The sequence below is a fragment of the Notamacropus eugenii genome, chromosome 2 (genome assembly GCF_028372415.1).
Source record: "Notamacropus eugenii isolate mMacEug1 chromosome 2, mMacEug1.pri_v2, whole genome shotgun sequence".
NCBI classification, from domain to species: Eukaryota; Metazoa; Chordata; class Mammalia; order Diprotodontia; family Macropodidae; genus Notamacropus; species Notamacropus eugenii.
The window spans coordinates 107382760-107401607 of NC_092873.1; the positions used below are offsets into that span (position 1 = coordinate 107382760).

General features: G+C 42.7%; 1 long non-coding RNA gene across 1 annotated transcript; it reads right to left on the reverse strand.

The window, feature by feature from the left end:
- Positions 1–4179: 4179 nt before the first annotated feature.
- On the reverse strand, positions 4180–18566 carry LOC140526235 (uncharacterized). Its single transcript, XR_011974292.1, has 2 exons — positions 5619–18566; positions 4180–5099 (listed from the first exon to the last, which is right to left on the reverse strand). It is a non-coding gene; the product is annotated as an uncharacterized lncRNA (long non-coding RNA).
- Between the last annotated feature and the right edge of the window lie 282 nt (positions 18567–18848).

An 18848-nucleotide genomic window follows, 5' to 3' on the forward strand; every position in this document is an offset into this window, starting at 1 on the left:
ACTTTTATTAAAAGGATTTGTTCTGTATAATTTGGATTCAGTCAAAAGGCTGCACTTAAGGATCTAGAAGGCCACATGTGGCTTCAAAGCCACAGGTTCCCCACCCCTGTTCCAGGGCCTTCCCTCTGTTGATTATTTGTAATTTATCCTCTATATAGGTTGCTTGTACATAGTTTTTCATATGTTGTCTTCCCATTAGACAATAAGTTCCTCAAGGGCAGAGGCTGTCTTTTGCCTTTCTTTGTATCCCCAGTATTTTAGCACAGTGCCTGGCATATAGCACTGGCATATAGCAGGTGTTTAATAAATGTTTATTAATTGGCTGACTTCTGCAGGAAGACTTTTCTGATCCCCCCAATTGCCTGTACCCTCAGCTCACAATCATCCTATAATGTTTTGTATCTATCCATATATTTACATTGTGTCCCTCTCTACAATATAAGCCTCCTTGAGGGCAAACACTCTTGTTTGCCTTTCTTTGTATCCCTAGAATTTAACACAGTGCCTAGTATACAGTAGGTGTTTAATAAATGTTTATTGACTGACTCTCAAACTCTAGGTTCAATCTAGCTAAACACTGATACTGTTCTCCCGTATCTATGCATCTGCTGAGGTCACTCTCCAGGTCTAGAACCTAATCCCTCTTCATCTCAACTTGTGGAAATCCTTTTCCTTCAAGAACAAACTGAGATGCCACTTCCTCTCTTGTCCCTCCTTTCACCCTGCCCACCTCCACTTCCAGTGAAAAATGAACTCTCTTCTCTCCTGCCTAATTTCCCTAGAGCCCTTTGTCAGAACCTCGCCTTTACCCATACAACTCTACATTATATCATACTTATATTTGCGCATGTATCTTATTGTCAGATGTGACACATCTTGCAATATAACAAGAGGGTAGATTTTGTTGTGAGAAAGTTTGGATTTGAGTCCTAGCTCTGACACTTCTTAATCTTCACACGTTTTGGTTTCTTCCTCTGTAAAATGGGGATAATAATATTCTCACTACCCACCTCACAGAGTCTTGGTAAAAACTAGTGTTGTATAAATGTCAATTGTTCTAAATCCCTAGATAATAGCGACTGAGAATGAATGAATGAATGAATGATCAGGGATGGGGGACTAAGTAACAGAGTGTGAATTTTGATGATAGGAGTTTTCAGGGATGAGGGACTCGTTTCAGAATTTAAGATCTGTCAAGGTTGAACCAGCCTTGTCTCAGGATGGGGATTCAGTATCAGAATTTATATGGGAGCTACATGCCAGGGATAGGACCTAAGAATACCGATCCTTTCATGCCTTTAACAAGTGCCACATGTGCTTTCTTGCTATATTTCTTTAACAGACATTCAGGTAAGGAGTTTATATTCAAAGCTAAAATGATTTATTTTGCATGAGAAGAGATGATAGAGAAAGCTAAGATGAGTGGGATCAGGGATAGTGTCCTCTCCCTAAGCCAAGACCCAAACATCCTTAGTGAAGGAACCTGGTGCCTATGAATTTGAGTTTGTTTGGGCTTTTTAAAAATAATTATTTCAATATAGCTTGACTCGTAATCATATGAGTTTTATTTTATGCATTTAAAAACATTATTCTGAGAAGAGATCCATAGGCTTCACCAGACTACCATAGAGATTCATAAGACAAAAAAGGTTAAGGACCCCTGCCTTGGAATATGAATGTCCAGGGTCAGCCTCCGACCCTTTTTCTTCTCAATTAGCCTCCCCAGCTGGCCAAGCTAACTGATGTAATTACTGCCACTTGTTACAGGGGCAGTTTGGGGTGGGCGGTGAGAGCTGGCCGGCACCAGGGGGTGTGCCCATGATGACAGGAGAATGAGCCAATCGCAAGACTCCTGGGGTCGGGGGAGGGGATGAAGGAGGAGCTTCAAGAGACTGGAAAGAAAAGAGGCTGATCCTGAGTATTTTCAGTTATAATGAAGAGAAAAGGAGAGGCGGGGAACACCAAGAAAAAGTTGGCTGGGAAAGGGATTGAATTTGCAGCTTTATTTAATAAAATATTCCCCCATTCTCCCTGAGGCCAGGAGTTCTCTCCTCCAGTGCCACCCCCCCCCCCCCCTTCCTCTTCTGTCCCAGCTTGCCTTCACTTTAGAATCACAGCCAAGACTGGAGGTGGGCAGGGGCTCAGATGTACTTCCTAGGCCCCGGCCCAGTCCCCGCCAGCACCAAACCCCTCCCATTGCACTCTAAACAGACCCCAGTTCCCAGCTTGTCCCCTCAAAGAAGTGCAGGGGGAGGATGGGCTGTTTCCATCCTAGAGGCCCTGCACCCTCCAGCCTGACCCATGCCCCTCCACATCCTTCCATTGTACCCCACCCCCCAAGCTGGTTTCCTTCTACTCCCCAAGGAGGGAAGACATGACTTATGCTGCCCTTATAAGTAGGGAAATTGAGGTGGAATGCCTGGAAAAGGGAAGAGGGAAGAGAGAGGATTTTCCACAAAGAGATGGGAGGGGCAGAGCCACAGAAGGGGCTCAGCCTGAATGTCCCCTCCCCACCCACTGAAGGGGTACAGGACTGAACTTGGGAAGGTACTGTGACTGCTGGAGAAGCTAGTGGGATTGAGAAAAAAAAGGCCAAGAGTCCAATTGGGGGAGGAAGAGGGGGAGGGAAAAGGGGGGAAGGGCAGAACTTTGAATGAAGTTGGGAAGTTCGATCACAGTTCTTCCACTTAGTCTGCTTCCCTCCCTGTCAACAAATGTCTTTGGCTAGGCAAGTCTCTGTTCCCTATTTGCTGTATTGTGGCTGGAAGCCTTTGGAGCTGGAGACAGAAAGAACCCCTAAGCATCCCGGGAAGGCAGAGACCACAGGCCTGACTGACCCTACTACTTTGTCCTCTCACTCCTTCTCTGTGCCCAAGCTGACCCCAGTCCTGGCAGGAAAGGGCTGGTGGCCCTTCCTGAGCTATCCCATGAAGAAAGGGAGAGTCGTAGGTGGCTTAGGTTTCGGAGAATGTCCATGGTACTAGTTTCCTCCTTCCTTTCCTCTCCCTACCTCGTTTTATACACACACACACACACACACACACACACACACACACACACACACACACACACACACACACACATACATACCACTTTAAAACTGGAAGAGGGGAGGAGAGTGGGAAGAAGAGGGCATCATCATTTCCTCAAACCTCTCCTCTCCAACACTGCCCCCCCCAAAATGGTTTGTATAGGGAGAAGAACATTTGATATAGAATCAAGTGATCTGACTCCAAATTCTGATTCCGTTACCAAACTAACTCTATGACCTTGGGTAGGTCACTTTCTAAGCTTGAGATTCCAGGCATAGGGAATAGTGTGAGCCAAGGCTGTCTTGGGCATTCTTCTTATAATTGAAGAATGTTATAGGGTCAATTCTTGTTTAGGCAGTATTGGAACTAGATAGATGCCGAGATCCTTTCAGTCTCTGAGTTGAAAAATGGGTAAAACTTAGTTCTTCCTATCAGTGATCCTAGTAAGCTCTGTGAGGGCAGGGACCCCGCCTTTCTTCATCTCTTTTATCTCCACAATGCTCGCTTATAAAATGAGAGGGATTAGACCAGATAACCTCTTAGATCCCTAACCTCTGATCCTCAATCCATGAAAACAACTCCTCCCTCCCCGGCCACCTCATACTTCCCAAAAGGGTCCCCCACCCTCTGCCCTTTGGACCGCAGCAGCTACAGAGTGGGGCCCAGTCTAAGCAAGGTTTTGTTTTCCTTCTTGCCCCCCAACAATCTCCCCACTCCCCAACAATGGGAACCACATGTGAGTGTTTATGTTCTGTTCTAAAAGGCCAAATGAATCACCCCAGGGAGGGTGGCACTAACGTATTAATCTGGAGCAGGTGTTAGCTTTTTTTTCCCTGAGGACCCTCTCTTATCCATTTTCTATTTCAGGACCCTGGAGCTCCCAATGTCTCTCCTAGATGCCCAGGTCTGCAGGCATCTCCTTATCCCCAAGTTGGTAATAACCCCCTTATTGACTCTGGTTCTGGCAGTCTTGCTTCCCTTAGCCCCCAGTCTGAGGAAGGGAAAGAGTGAGGTGAGGCCTTCACAGAGCTACTGTGCTCCCTGTAGGTAAGGAGAACACCAATGTTGTGTGCTACCCTTCTCTCTCACCCACAACTCCTTGAGCCTGAAAATGAAAAAAGCAGACAAGTAGTCAATGTTATTAGAGTACTTTGTTTTCATTTTATTTAATCTTAATAATAACCTTGTCTGATAGGCTACGCAAGTATTATCACCATTTTGCAGATGAGGAAACTGAGACTTGGTGAATTGAGGTCACAGGACCAGTGTCAGCATTAGAACTCAAATCCATTTCTTCTATGTTCAGTGCTTTTTCTATTTAACCTTTTAAGGAATCTTTGCTTTCCTTTCTCCTCCTATAACTAATCCCTAATTCCGTTAATCACTCACTAAAATATTCTGACCTCTCATTCTGCTTCTATTAAGAGTTATTCATATCCTTTCCTATTCAATGTCCAACCCTTAGCAAAAAGCATCAAGGAACCCTGAGGAAGAAACAAGAGGCAGCATGTGCCAGGCACTCCCACCCACCATCTCCACTTAGATCTCTGTAGACACAGCCCAGGACCCTAAAGAACAGCAGTTCCTCCCAACCCAGCAGACCTGCTTCTAGCTTAGTCCTGCTGTGTAGACCACCATCTCCACTAAAACCCCAGTCAGCCCAGGACCATGAGAAGAGGTCTCCCTTAAACTACCAGATCAGCTTCCAACCCAGATCCCACAGCTATCATTGAGGGAAGAAATCATTGTGAAAAGGGTGGTTGTCCATCTTACTCCCCACTCAGCAACTACTGCCACCAAAAGACAGATAAGCACAGAAGCCCCAAGTTCTACTTCCAACTCAGCCCTCACAGCCATCACTCAAGGAGGCAACTCCTTTAGAGAAGCCATCCTCACCAACTGCTGACTATTTGCCATTGATATGGCAAGAAACCAGCTGAACTGAAGCAGCAAGACACCCTTAGGGAGAGACAGGAAGCAGCAAGTTTCAGGCAGGTCAGGCCTCCACCACCATCTGGACGGCACTCTTTCCTCAGACAACAACAGAGACAACCCAGGAACCTGGACCTAAAAGGGAGGGAAGGAAAGGAAATAAGCATTTATATACCACCTACTCAGTGAGCTGGGCACTGCGCTAAGCCTTTTTCTTTTTTCTTACTAAGAGCCCCCTCAGCCATCATCCTGGGAAGCAGCCCCTGTGGAGATGCAGCCTGGCCACTGCTCCTGCAGGGGCTTGTAGCTACAGTTACTGAAGATCCAGGAAAGAAAGGTCTCATCACAGAAGTCTAGTATTGTCAAGTGGTTCAAGACCAGAAACTGAAATGATTTTATCAGTGGAAATGGCACTAAAGAAGTGACATTACCATATGTTTCACCACTATGCCCTAAGGGCCATGGGACTTTTCCAACTAGGCATTAAGGTGGATAAAGCACTGAGCCTGGAGTCAGAAAGACCTGAGTTGAAATCATACATTTACTGGTTATTCTTACACTTTCCCAGTCACAAAGGAAGTGAAGCAGGGCTGTGCACTTGCTCCCATGCTTTTGAGCACAATGGTTTCAGTGATGCTGTTGGACATACCATACCTTCACACCAATATAGTGATGTGGTTCTCTTTGAGAATGAAGGACAATAACCAACTGGTATCTCCATCCTATGTGTTGTGGTAGAAAGAGTACTGGACAGAGGACCCAAATTCCAGTTTCAGTTCCAACAAAGCCTTCTAAGCCTCAGTTTGCTCATCTTTAAAATGAAGGGGTTGAACTGGAGGGCGTCTGAGGTTCCATTTAGTTCTAGATACTACTTAGGTAATGCTAGGCATGGCTCTTCCCTTCTCTGAGATTCAAATTCTCTGAGGAATAAGAAATAAATGAAAAAAGAAATAAATAAAAGAAAAAAATTTCACAACCTACCCCCATGGATTTAGTATGAGGGAAGTACGTTGTAAACTGGTGCAAAGAGTGTCACCCAGAACCTGGGCTTCTTGGAACTCAAGATGGGATGGGATAAGGCCTAGAGTGGACATCAGGAGGAGCCTAGCTTCTATCCTTCAGTATCTTCTTTTTCTCCCCCATCTCTTCCAGACTTTTAGCCCGGAGATAGGAAGACTAAAGGGAAGGGGGGGGGGGGGAGAAGGGAGGGAATGACTGCTGTCTTCAAATAGTTGAAGGACTGCCATGTGAAATAATGTTTAGGCTTGTTCTGCCTGGCCCCAGAAGGCAGAACTAGAGACAGATTTATTCCTGATTAAGGGGAAAATTCTTAAGTATTAGAGCTGTCCAAAAGTGTGATGAGGAGGTAGTGGGTCCCCCCTCATAAGCATCATTCAGTCTAAGCTGAATGATCCATTGGGGATATTATAGAAGCATTTGTTCCTCAGCTACAGGTTAGACTAGATGTTCTCTGATAGGGCTGCCAACCTGGAGTCTCTGTGATCCTATGGATTTGGAGGGGGTGGGAATGGGCTTAATTTTATTTATTTTATTTTTAATTTGTGGAACAAAACAAGCATTTCCATAACATAGTAGAATAAAATAAAGACAATTATACATGAAACTGCAAATCTATTACATACAACTTGTTATTACTTTTAACTATATAATAAAGTGATACAAATTTCTTTTTTCTTCTCCCTTCCCCAAGCCCTAGAAATGGCTACCATTAGAACCACATATATATGTGTGTGTATGTATGTATATATTTATATGTGTGTGTGTGTATATATATATATATGTAAAATCATTCTGTACATACTTCTATTTATCAATTCTTCCTCTGGATGCAGATAGCATCTTCCTTCCTATGTCCTTTGTAGTTAATTTTTAATAGTCAAAATGACTTAGTCATTGGGAGAGCAATAAGGAGGTAGGAAGCAGATTCCACGTGTTGGGGATAGTGTGGGCAAAGGCTATGGGGGCATTCTTCATGTAATTGAGGATATTATACGGGAGGATTCTTGTTCAGACATGATTAGACTAGATAGGCTTCAAGGTCTTTTCATTTGCTGAATGTAAAAGTTTGCAATGGTTTTTTCTTTCTCTTAGAAATTCTAGTTAGCTCTGTGAAGGCAGGGACTGTTTCTATATCTTCTCAGGACTTTGTGTGGTGCCTCGCACACTTAGTAAGTACAGAATGAATGAATGAATGAAGGAGGATTCATTCCCACTGCATCAACTTCACTTGTGTTCGCTTTCCTCCCACCCTCATGCTCTTTTTGCCCTTTGTTTTCCAAAGATTTCAAAGCCCAGATTAAGTACCATCTCATCTTTGAAACCTTTCCAATTTACTCCAGCCCACAATTACCCCTTCCAGTGAATTCTAAATATCCATATATATACATAGACATATACCACTCATCTGTCTTATAGCTACATGTAACTTTACATGTCTTATCACATCTTGTCTTCCCAAGTAGGTTAGAAGTTCCTGAAGGCAAAACTGTGATATCCCTGCATCCTGTGCACTCTCAGAATTAGTATCAGAAATTCTATATGGTGCCTATTCCAACCCTACCTCACAGGAGTTCTCCTTTTCTCCAACTGGTCATCCAGAAGCATCCTCAAAAAGCCTTAGACTAGACTCAGGAAGACCTGTATTCAAATCCTTCCTTAGATGCTCACTATCTGTGGCATTAAGCAAGTCATTTCATTTCTCTGAGCCTTTGTTCCTTCATCTATAAAAAAAAGGTTGTACTAAGAGACCATATATGTTTTTTTCTTTTTTAGTTTTAATGGTATTTTTTTCAATTATAATATAAAGATAATTTTTAACATTCTTTTTTTTAAATTTTGAGTTACAAATTTTTCTCCCTCTATTCTTTCTTTCCTAAATGGTATGCAATTTGATATACATTACATATATATGTGTATGTATATCTAAGTACAAACATGGCAAACATATTTCTAAATTAGACATGTTGTGAAAGAAGAAAGAGACCAAAAGGAAAAAAACATGAGAAAAATAAAGTGAAAATAGCATGTGTTGATCAGCATTCAGATTCCATCAATTCTTTCAAATGAGACCATGTAGAGAAAGTTGGGGTTTTTTGCAAACCTTAAAAGGATGTGTAAATGTGAGATATTATTGAAGACCACTAGCGGAGGAGAACTTTCCATGCATTCCACTTTTGATTTGCCTTAATGGGGGGGGGGGGGGAGGGAGAGAAATGTTTTAATTGAGCTGAAATCTGTCTCCTAATAACTTCTACCCAGTGCTTTTATTTCTGACCTCTGGGGCCAAATAGAATGTTTAATCTTTCCTTCACAGCGCTAAACACATAATAGGTCTTCAGTAAATATTTACTGAGTTGACCTAAGTTGTTGAGTTATATGTTTTGATGGTTGGTGGCTAGACATGGTGGGTCATGGCATGTTTCATACGCCATACTCCATGAGCTGGGACTTCAGCAATATATTTCATGCCCAAAAATTTTCTGTGGCTGAATTAGATTTGGTAAACACTGGTCTGATCACTAGCATTTGGAAGCTAGAGGGGTTTGGGGGGAGGGTTCAGATATATAAGGTATCCAAGTTCAGTATACTTAGATTTGGAGTCAGATCCTGAGTTCTAACTCTTAATACATACATGACCTTAGACAAGTCACTTTCCCTCTCTAGATTTCAGTTTCCTCCCCTTTAAAATAAATGACTCAGACTTAGCCTCTAAGGTCTCTTCCAGCTCTAAATCTTACGTTCCCTCTGGCTTTGTCATTGTAGGGGCTTTGGTGAGTGGCTCAGGCAGTGGTATTGCAGGAATGGGAGAAACCAGGCAGACTTTCTCATTTTCTTCCCCACCCCCAGAAGTCCCCCCAAAAGGCTATGAATAACTTGTGTGCGTAAGACACCAGGACTGGGAAATATGAATATGAGAATGAAGAAATATTAGACATGGAAGGAAGGAGAGGAGTCCCATGGGAAATCAGACTCAAAGTGGAAGTGGTGGGGAACAGAGAGAGGGAGAATGGAAAATTAGAGAGAGGAAAAGGAGAATTCAAGCTCCCATCTTCTGGTGCAGAGTAGCAATAGAGGATGAGGAGGAGGAGGAGGAAAAGGAAGAGCCCAAGCTGAGGAACAGAATGAATGAAGTATTCTCCCCCACCTACCTCCTCTGACCTCCCTCACCACCCCCGCCCTTTGATTCCTTTTTTGGCTGCAGATCAGCACAAGGCCAGATTACAAGAGGATTCCCTGAGCTGCAAGGGTGGAGATGTCTGCCTGTTCTCTGGCTAGCTTCCATCCCTCCCTGCCCACTGTCCCTCAGGAACGTGCATGGATGCACATAGACACATATTCCTCACAGATGTTCACACACAGGACCTAGAAGTCCAGGCAGAAGCCTCTTAAAGGTTGAGAAGAGGTCATGGGGATTTTGACTCTAGGGATATTTCTGCTCCAATATCAGGGCCCAGAGCAGGATCTGGAAACCTGAGAAGCCCTGGGTTGGCCAGTGTGGGGGTGGGAGTGGGCTTGGGATATGCAAAAATTCAATGAGGAGAGGAAATTAAGCAGTGAAGAAAGGCAGTCTTCATCAGCCTGGTACCATCTACTTCCTGGGAAGGATCTGGGAAGGGCTTCTTCCCACTCTACTCTACCTGAGCCCAACCCCTGGATCTCTGTTGCAAAAAGAAGGGAGTTGGAGTAGGTGTTCTGAGATTCCTTCCAGGTCTGGGACTATGATCCCATGACCCATCCTCCTTCTTCAAGGTGCTAACCTATTCTCATATCTGGCCACCTCCCCCTCCCCCCTTCCACGTCACCTCATGTCCCTCCACTCAGAACCGTAGAATCTCATAGTGGGACGCCTCAGAGGTCTTCTTGGCCAACCCACAAATGACCAAGATTCCTTTTGTAGATTCCTAACAAGTGACCTTCCCGTCTCTGCTCAAATACTTCCAGGAAGAGGGACCTCATTACTTCTGAGACAACTCATTTTACTTTGGACAGTTCTATTGGGGGGAAGTAGCTCCTTACAAAATCTGTCTCTCTGCAGCTTAGACCTTAGTAGTGCTTCCAGTTCTTCTTTTCAAGACCAAGGAAAACCATTCTCTTCCTTCTTGCCCATCTTCAATTACCTGAAGAAAGCTATTGTCTTGCTACGTCTTCTCTCCCATCATGCAGTCTTGTGAAACATCTCCACCCCATAGGAAAGATGCTTTCCCGCTTTGCGGGAAGAGATGTGGCAGCTCACTTTAGCTCTATCTTTCTTGGCCATGGAATTCCCAAGGCTACTTCTCCCTCCCTCCCTCATCCTCCTACTACCATCCCTCAAGATGCATCTGCAAGATCAACACTTTCTGTAGCAATGTCCATATCGTTCATTTTTTTATTCCCCCTTACCATTTAGCTCAGTGCCTTGAATATAGTACTTGATCAGTCAGTCAGCTAGCATTTAGTAAACACTTACTCTGTGCCATGCACTGTGCTAAGGCTGGAAAATACCTGCCCTCAAGGAGTTTATATTCAATTTGGGGAAGACAACACCTAACAGAAAGTTGAAAGGGGGATGGGAGAAAGAAAGCAAAGTTACTTGGGCATGGTAGAGGAAATCTTGAGTTCAACTTGGAAGGAGATAAAACTTGGCTGACCTGAGCACTTTCCTTAAATGGAAGTTCTGGGGAAAACCATCCAATCCACAAGGGTAAAGAATACTTTCAATGTGTGAATTCCAGGGCTGGAGTGAGGCTTCAGGATGAAGAGTTGGGGTATGGTATGGGAAGTCAGGGTTGATAAACTTTTATTAAATGCATGAATGAATGAATGAATGAACAGTGATATAAATTTCTTTTAGAATCTTCAAAGATGCATATTTGAAAAAAGCTATCAGCAAAACAATTTGAACAATTTGTGTTTTCTAGAAAGTGAACTTATTTGACAACTTCAGCAGGGAGAAGAGGTCAGTGACCAGGTAGCCCCAATGTTTGGTCGGGATTGTTCTAAACCCCAGAGTCAAGCAAAGAATAGGGTATAGAGAAAAATGGATAATCATAAAATCCATTGATGTGTTGAGCTGAAAGAGATCATAGAGATCATTAAAGGCAGTGCAGCAAAGTGGACAGAGCACTGGTCTTTGGTCACAAGACAGGTTCTAGTCTTAGTTCTGACACTTACTTATTAGCTACAGACTTCAAGGATCACACCAAAAGGATATAGGTAACAGATCTAAAAGAGACCTTAGTCCAACCCTTTCATTTTACAGGTGAGGAAATTAAGTCCCAGAAAGGTTAAATTGCTTACCTATGGTCACACAGGTAGTTAAGTCTTAGAAGCAAGACTTGAATCCAGGTCCTCTTATTTCAGAGCCGGTACTCTTGTTACTGTATCATACGGACTCTCTTAGAGAAGGGGAAGGAGCACTGGGGAGTTACTGATGACTTTTGAGGTCTCTTTCAGCTCCAAATCTAGTATTATGACCCCAATCAACAAGATGTTTTGCCTCTCTGAGCTTAAGTTTCCTGATCTATAAACTAGATAAACAGATAAAATAAAAAATAGATAAAAATAACCCTTTCACTAACTAACCTGCAGAGTAGGTGTGGAGATTTTTGTTGTTGTTCAGTCATTTCTAACTTTGTGACCCCATTTTTGGTTTTCTTGGCAAAGATACTGGAGTGATTTGCTACTTCCTTCTCCAGCTCATTTTACAAATGAGGAAAATGAAGCAAACAGGGTGAAATGACTTGCCCAGGGTCACACAGTTAGCAAGTGTCTGAGGCCAGATTTGAACTCAAAAGTTGAATCTTCCTGACTTCAAGCCTGGCACCCTATCTACTGTGCCACCTAGCTTCCCTTTAGGTATAGAGATTAGTGCTTTATAAAACCTTAAAGTGTTATGTAAAGGTTAGTTATTCTTAACTAGTCCAACATCCTCATTTTACAAAAAAAAGAAAAAGAAAGAAATTAAGGCTCAGAGACGAGGGAAATCATGGAGAAGAGTCAACAAGGAAAGCCAAGGTAGCCCACACTTCTCACTAATGTCCCATTTCCCTTGATAGCCAGATGACTAAGAAGGATAGAACAGAGGTCAAACACAGTTTGTGTGTGAGACAGAACTGGAACCAAAGCCTTCCTGTCTTCAAGTGTACCATTGAATAACTGCTTCTCATTGAATAACTTTTAGTGCTTTGTGTTAGTTCAGGGTCTTGAGGCCCCAGGTTCTCCACCCCTGTGTTATTTATTCAGGTCATAAGAACTACAGAGATAAGTATGCAGTTTTAATATCTAAAAGAGGTGAGGACAGCTGATTTGAGATCACAAAAGTACCTTAACTAGAGAGATGAGCTAGGTAACCCAGGGAATAGAAAGCTGGATGAGTCAGGAAGACCTCAGAGTAAATCCTGCCTAGACATTTACCAGCTGTGTAGCAAATCTAAGCTTCGGTTTCCCATCTATAGGAAGAGGATGATAACAACACCTACTTCGTAGGGTTGTGAAGAGCAAACAAGTTGACACATGCGAAGTGCTTTGCAAACTATATAAATGCTAGCTAGTATTGTTATCAGTTTTCATCGCCTCCAACAAGCAAGATTACTGTGGCTTTCCTGGAGAGAGAGCTGTGGGGGCCGGTAGGGCTGAAAGCTGATAAGTTAAATCAAAAACAAAAGGCAAGTTATTTGGGAGAACCTCAATATGAAAATAATAGAGAATAAATTAGGGAACTATAAGCATTATAGGTGAAGAAATGTGGGTTGAAAAAGTTTATACTTTTTGTTCTTTTTGTGTCCTTGTTCCAAAAGGGGATTTTCCCCAACAGCTTAACTGGAATTGTCAGTTAAGTATATCTTAACTTCTTTAAACGAGTTTTAACAACTTTTTTTTTAAACAAAAAGGCTGTGTAAATTTGGAACTATGCCCCCAAAGCTATATTAAACTGTGCATATGCTTTGACCAAGAGACACCATTACATTTGAGTATACCCAAAGAGATAAAAAAAGAGGACACATTTAGAGTAGCTCTGTTTGTGGTGGCCAAGCATCAAGAAATAAGAGGGGGTGCTCATCAATTGGAGAATGGTTGAACAGGTTATGATGTGTGGATGAAAGGGAATACTATTGTTCTGTAAGAAATGATGAAGGGGCTGGTTTCAGAGAAACCTAGGAAGATGTGCATAAACTGATTAAAAGTGAAATGAGCAGAATCCAGGACAATACATACAAGCACAACAATCTTGTATAAAGAGAAACAGCTTTGAAAGACTTAGGAACCCCGATCAATGCAGCGCCCAACCATTATTCCAAAGGCCCCATGATGAAACTTGCTATCCAACACCTGATAAAGAGGTGATAGACCCAGAGTGCAGAACGAGACAATATAATATTTCAGACTTAGCCAATGTGGGTATGTTTTGTTTGACTATATATGTTTCTAGCAGGAGATTTTATTTTTCTTGATTTCTTGGTGGGGAGGGAGGCAGATATGCATTTGAAAAAATAACCAAAAAGAGCTGTAAATTGAGAGGTTCTCCAATGGATTCTAAAAAAACAGAATACTTGACCTGCAGAAGCCCTTCCACCAAAATGAGTTAGACTGGCATCTAGTGGTAGATCTTTGGAGCTGCAGACACATGATCCCTATAACTTAGAAAGGATTCTGAGGAAGGATGTGAAAGAGATTAAGTACATTTTTTAAAGTCACCCATCAAATCCCAGAGTACATGGTAAAAGTGATGGTGGTGACAGTATTGGTGATGATAATGGCTGCTGGTGAAAATGGTATTACCTACCTCATTAGTTGTAAGGAAACTGTTTTTTACACCTTAAATTGCTGCATAATCAATCAATAAACATTTATTAAGCACTTACTGTGTGCCTACATGTAAATGTGAGTCCTTATCACCATTATCATGATTGGTGATGATGGCAGTGACTGTGAGGATGATGAAGGTGGTAATTGTGATAACTGTGATGATGGTGATATCAGTAGGGATGATCAGTATGGGTGGTGGTGGTGGTGACAATTATCAAGGACAGCTGTTTCCTCTGTTCTATTCTCAACTATTCTTGAATAAAAGTGGGGTCTCAGATAATTACGTCTCATGTATTAGTCCACAAACCAAAATCTCACAGAGGGCCCCCGTGGCCTGCCAACTGCCCCAACAGTGCAATTATCGTGATTGTTCTTCATCCTTTGTCCTCCCAGAGAACTAAAGACGTCATGATAGTGATGTCTTGACTTGCCTGTGAATTGGATTTAAGTGAGTCAAGGCTGTGCAAAGTGGTCAGCCTCACTCTCACCTCCAGAGTCATCAGAATCTAGTGGCAAAACAAAGGTTAAGAAGACAACCCACTTAGACCAGTAGAGTCTCACAATAGGACCCTACTCTCTCAGAGACCCAGGTGACAGAATTGCCTTGTTATAAAACCAATGACTATAAACCCTGAACTGGAGCAGCTCATAAATATTTGGAGAAAAGAAGCAGACTCCCTACAATGGGAGCAGAATTCTACAGGTCATGTGGACCTGCCAAAAACTCTGTGTACAAATAGCCCAGAACAACCCCAGTATTGTGGATAACCTCATCTAGCCAGTGACTCCAGCTCTAGCATCGCTAACCAGCAATAGGTGGGAGCCATCTGCTGGTTCTTCTAGTACCTATTCAAGTAAGAGTAGGCAGGTATCTCTCTGTTCAGCCCTCCTGACAAAGCCATCTTTACAAGAGGTGCTAAGGGGCAGCAACAGTACATGGGTGGTCTGAATGGCCTCTGTATCCAGGGCCTCCAATGCTATATATGGCTCCACCAAGATTATTTTGGGCTTCTTTAAAGAAATCACTCTTCAGTGGCTATTGTACATTGGATGGGGATTTGGTATGGATTCCCAGGGTGGACCTGGAAGTCAGCCACATCTTTTGATCTGCAAAGTGACCACTGAGAAAAGGGGTTTGGGATCCTTAGCCTTTAAGAATGTTTTGTTTCCAAGTAACTGACAGGTAGGAACAATGTAACTCACTTGGAGATATTGGAGATGGGTGAGAAAAGTTAAAAATTTGAGAAGGGGGTGGGGGGAGTGGTGGCAAATCCTCCCCAAAGAGGAACAGGATTAAGCCAAGGTTTTGGAAGTAACAACTCAATGCCTTTTGTAACCATTCCCCTATACTTTATACCAAATATGCTTTCTGTTACTTATTTAATAAAGCTATATTTTTAACCCTAATTTGCCTCCCAGTTGGATTAAGGGGATGAAGGGGAAATTCCAGATCTCCCATCAGGGCCAAGAATGAGCTGGTAGCATTAAAATATGCTACAATTCCCTCAAATCCAGTCGATGTTCAGAGCTCTTAGAAAAAAAGAAAACTTTTTAAAAGCTGAGAAATAGATCTTATAAAGACCTTAGAGGCCATTCAGTAAAAAGCCTTCATTTTACAGAAGAGAAAACTGAGCAAATTGCCCCAAAGTTATATAGCTACTAAGGAAAAGTAAACTCACTCAGTGAAATGGCACCAGAAGAGTTTGTGACTCACCATCTTTCCTGTGTTCCTACCAACAAATCAATTTTCAGAAGTTCATGAGGGAGTAACACTTGCAAAACTGGGGTCTGATTATTGATCCATCATGATAAGGTACCATATTACCTTGATGGGTGTGAAGTGCTAGAATTGTCAATGAATGTGAAGAAGAGGTTCTGGGAACAGGTCCAATAGCAGAGCCAAGTTCCCAGTTCCCATGACTCTAAAACCAATGACCTTCCTGAGCACTATATCCCCTCTTTGGAGAAAGAGTTTCAGCTAATTTTTGTATTTTCTCCTTCCTTTGTTATTGTTCAGTCATTTCAGTCCATGACTGACTCTTTGGGGTTTTCTTGGCAAAGGTACTGAAATGGTTTGCCACTTCTTTCTCTAGCTCATTTGACAGATGAGGAAACTGAGGCAAACAGCTCAGGGTCCCACAGCTAGTGTGTCTGAGATGGGATTTGAACTCAGGAAGATGAGTCTTCCTGACACCAGACCCCAGCCTTCTATTCACTGTACCACCTAGCTGCCTGTCTTCTTCCTAGCCCAGGTCATTTCTTTAAAAACTTCACCCCCTGATCAGTCTCCTATAAAATTAATTCTGGAGAGTTCATAAAATGACAGTCTAGAGCTGGAAAGGACCTTTGAGGTTGTCTAATCCAGCTACCTCCTCTATAGAGAAAGAAACTAAAGCCCAAAGAGGTCTTTACTTGCCCAAAATTATGTAGGTAGATCATCAGTGCATAGCTTGGGGCTCCATTCCATCACTCCTAGGAAAACTCTGTCTCATTACTTCTAGGAGAGACTTAACACAATTCCTTCCTTTTTAGAAACACCTTTATTTTCTTGGGTTGTGATGGAGATCTTTCTAAAGATCTAGGTGAGGAAACTGAGGGGGAACAAATTTTTCTCCTTTAAGAACAGAAAATGGAAGGGTAGCTAAAGGGCCAAGTTCCTTGCCCATGAGCATGTGTACATTTCTCTGTTTCTGTGTCTGTCTCTCTCTCCTTACTCTTTTCTCTCTCCCTCTCTTCTATGTCTCTTTGTGTCTATATCTGTCTCTCTGTGTCTATCTCTCTTTCTCTTTCATTCCTCTCTTCTCTCTCCTCTCCTCTCTCTCTCTTATCTCTCTTCCTCTCTTCTCTGTCTCTCTCTCTCTCCTTTCCTCTCTTTTCTCTCTCCCTGTCTTCTCTGTCTCTCTCTTCTCAAACTCCAGGGATTAGACCAGAAGGTTACTTGTCATAGGATTATAGATTTAAAACTGGAAAAACCTTAGAGGCTAGGGCTACCCAATCCCCTCATTTTACATGAGAAGTTAACTGACTTGGCCTAAGGTCACACACTAAGTCTGGTAGCAAAAACAGGATTCAAATCCAGGTTAATTTTCTGAAACCAAATTCAGTATTCTTTTAACTGTATATCTATCCCCACCCCCACCAGGCAAGCTCTAAAGCCCCTTCCACATCTAAGTAGATTGTCCTACGAACTCAGCCCCTCCTGCCAATTGTCTATGGATAGTCAGACATAAGAGATTAGGAGGTGGGTGGTGGTGAAGATTGTCAGCTGATCAGTATCCGATCATTTGCAATATTTTCACAATTGCTGGTTACGCGTTGCTGGTATTTCACATTATGGCCCAGTTTAGGGAGGTTTTAATTTTTACTTGTCTTCTGAGAGGGGAGAACCTGGCTTTTTAAGGCTTTTGTGTTCGTAGAGATAGACCTCTTCATCAGTTTCAGTTCAATTAAATTCAAAAAGCACTTAATAAGCATCTACTATGTGGGGGACATTTTTCGAGGCTCTCCAGCTTAGGTTCTTAACCTTGGGTTTTTGTTTGTTTTTTGTGTCATGGGCAGACAGGTGAAGGGTATAATATCCCTTCTCACAATAATGTTTTTTAAATTAATGCAAGAAAACACAAAAGAAATCAATTATGTTGAAATACCATTTTCAAAATATTGAAAAAATAAGTTCCTAGATCCCAGGTTAAGAAACCCTGTTCTAGAGATAAAAAAACAGAAATGGAACACTCCTTTGCTCTCAAAGAGCTTACCTTCTAAGGAGAGGAAACAACACAAACACTTGTTGTTAAGGAACATCTGGCCCAACCCCCCTAGCAGGCCCAAAGGAAGATTCCTCAAATTAGCTATTTGTGTTTGAGACTGGGACCCCATATCCACCTGAGACAGCCCCTCCCCAAACTGGGAGTTTCCTGAGGGCTAGAACTCTGTCTTCTCCATCACCTTGGGAGCTCCTTGAGGGAAGAGCCATTGTCTCTCCCATCAAGCTAGAAGCAATTCTCTAAGCCTCCAAGGGGGAGAGTCAGGGGCCTCTCTCTCCATGAGCAAATCTGGAAGCACTAGCAATATCACTAGAAGCACTGGAAGCACTAGCATAGGAAGGGTTAAGGAAAAGTTTGAAAGGGGCTGAGGGAGGGGGAAAGACAATTTTCTAATTAGCCAGCCCCTCCTACCCCACACTACCCTCCCTTTCCTCCTCCCCCAGGCTGCCAGGACTTGGGTTGACTTCTGATGGATTCCAGCTGACAGCTGGGCCTCCTTGATTCTGAACCTCAGGCAGTCAGCTGTGTCCTGTAATAACCCCACTCCTAACACCCACTCCTCCTTTGGACAAGCCTGTAGAGAAAGGGGATGCTCTAAAAGCAGATGGCATGGGGGGATGGCAGGGGAACGAAGGAGAGAGTCGGACAAGGAGAGAAAGTACTGAAGTGGTGGGTGTGACTGGGAGAAGTGAGAGTGCAGGCTAGGGAGACATGGCAGCTCTTGGAAGTATGACCCTTGGCTATCTCTGGCCAATGGGCCTTCTCATCTGGTCCTCTCTCCCTCACCTCAGGGGACCACAGTAATACTTGGATGTGTGTTCCTGACAAGGGACTTCTGCCTTCATTTATACATGCATGCTTACATACATACATACATGTATACACATACATACACATACACACAACATGCATAGTATGCATATATACACACACATACAGACATACATGTGTATGTATATGTGCTGTGTGTATAGGTATACGTATTCATATACTATGTATACATACATATACAGAAACATATGTAACATACACACACACACACACACACACACACAGGTTTAAAGGCTTTGTTTGAGAGGATGCGGGAGGGGAGAGAAGACTAGCCTTCTCACTGAACCATCGCACCTGCCCTCAATTCCCTCCACATCCTTCCCAATATAATGAGACTTGTGATGATTTATCAGGGTACAAACTATATACAGCTGGTAATGTATGTATATGTACACACATATACACATTAATATGTATACAGAGCCATATATGCATATATGTATGTATATGTGTGTATATATATGTACATGTAAAAATAGAA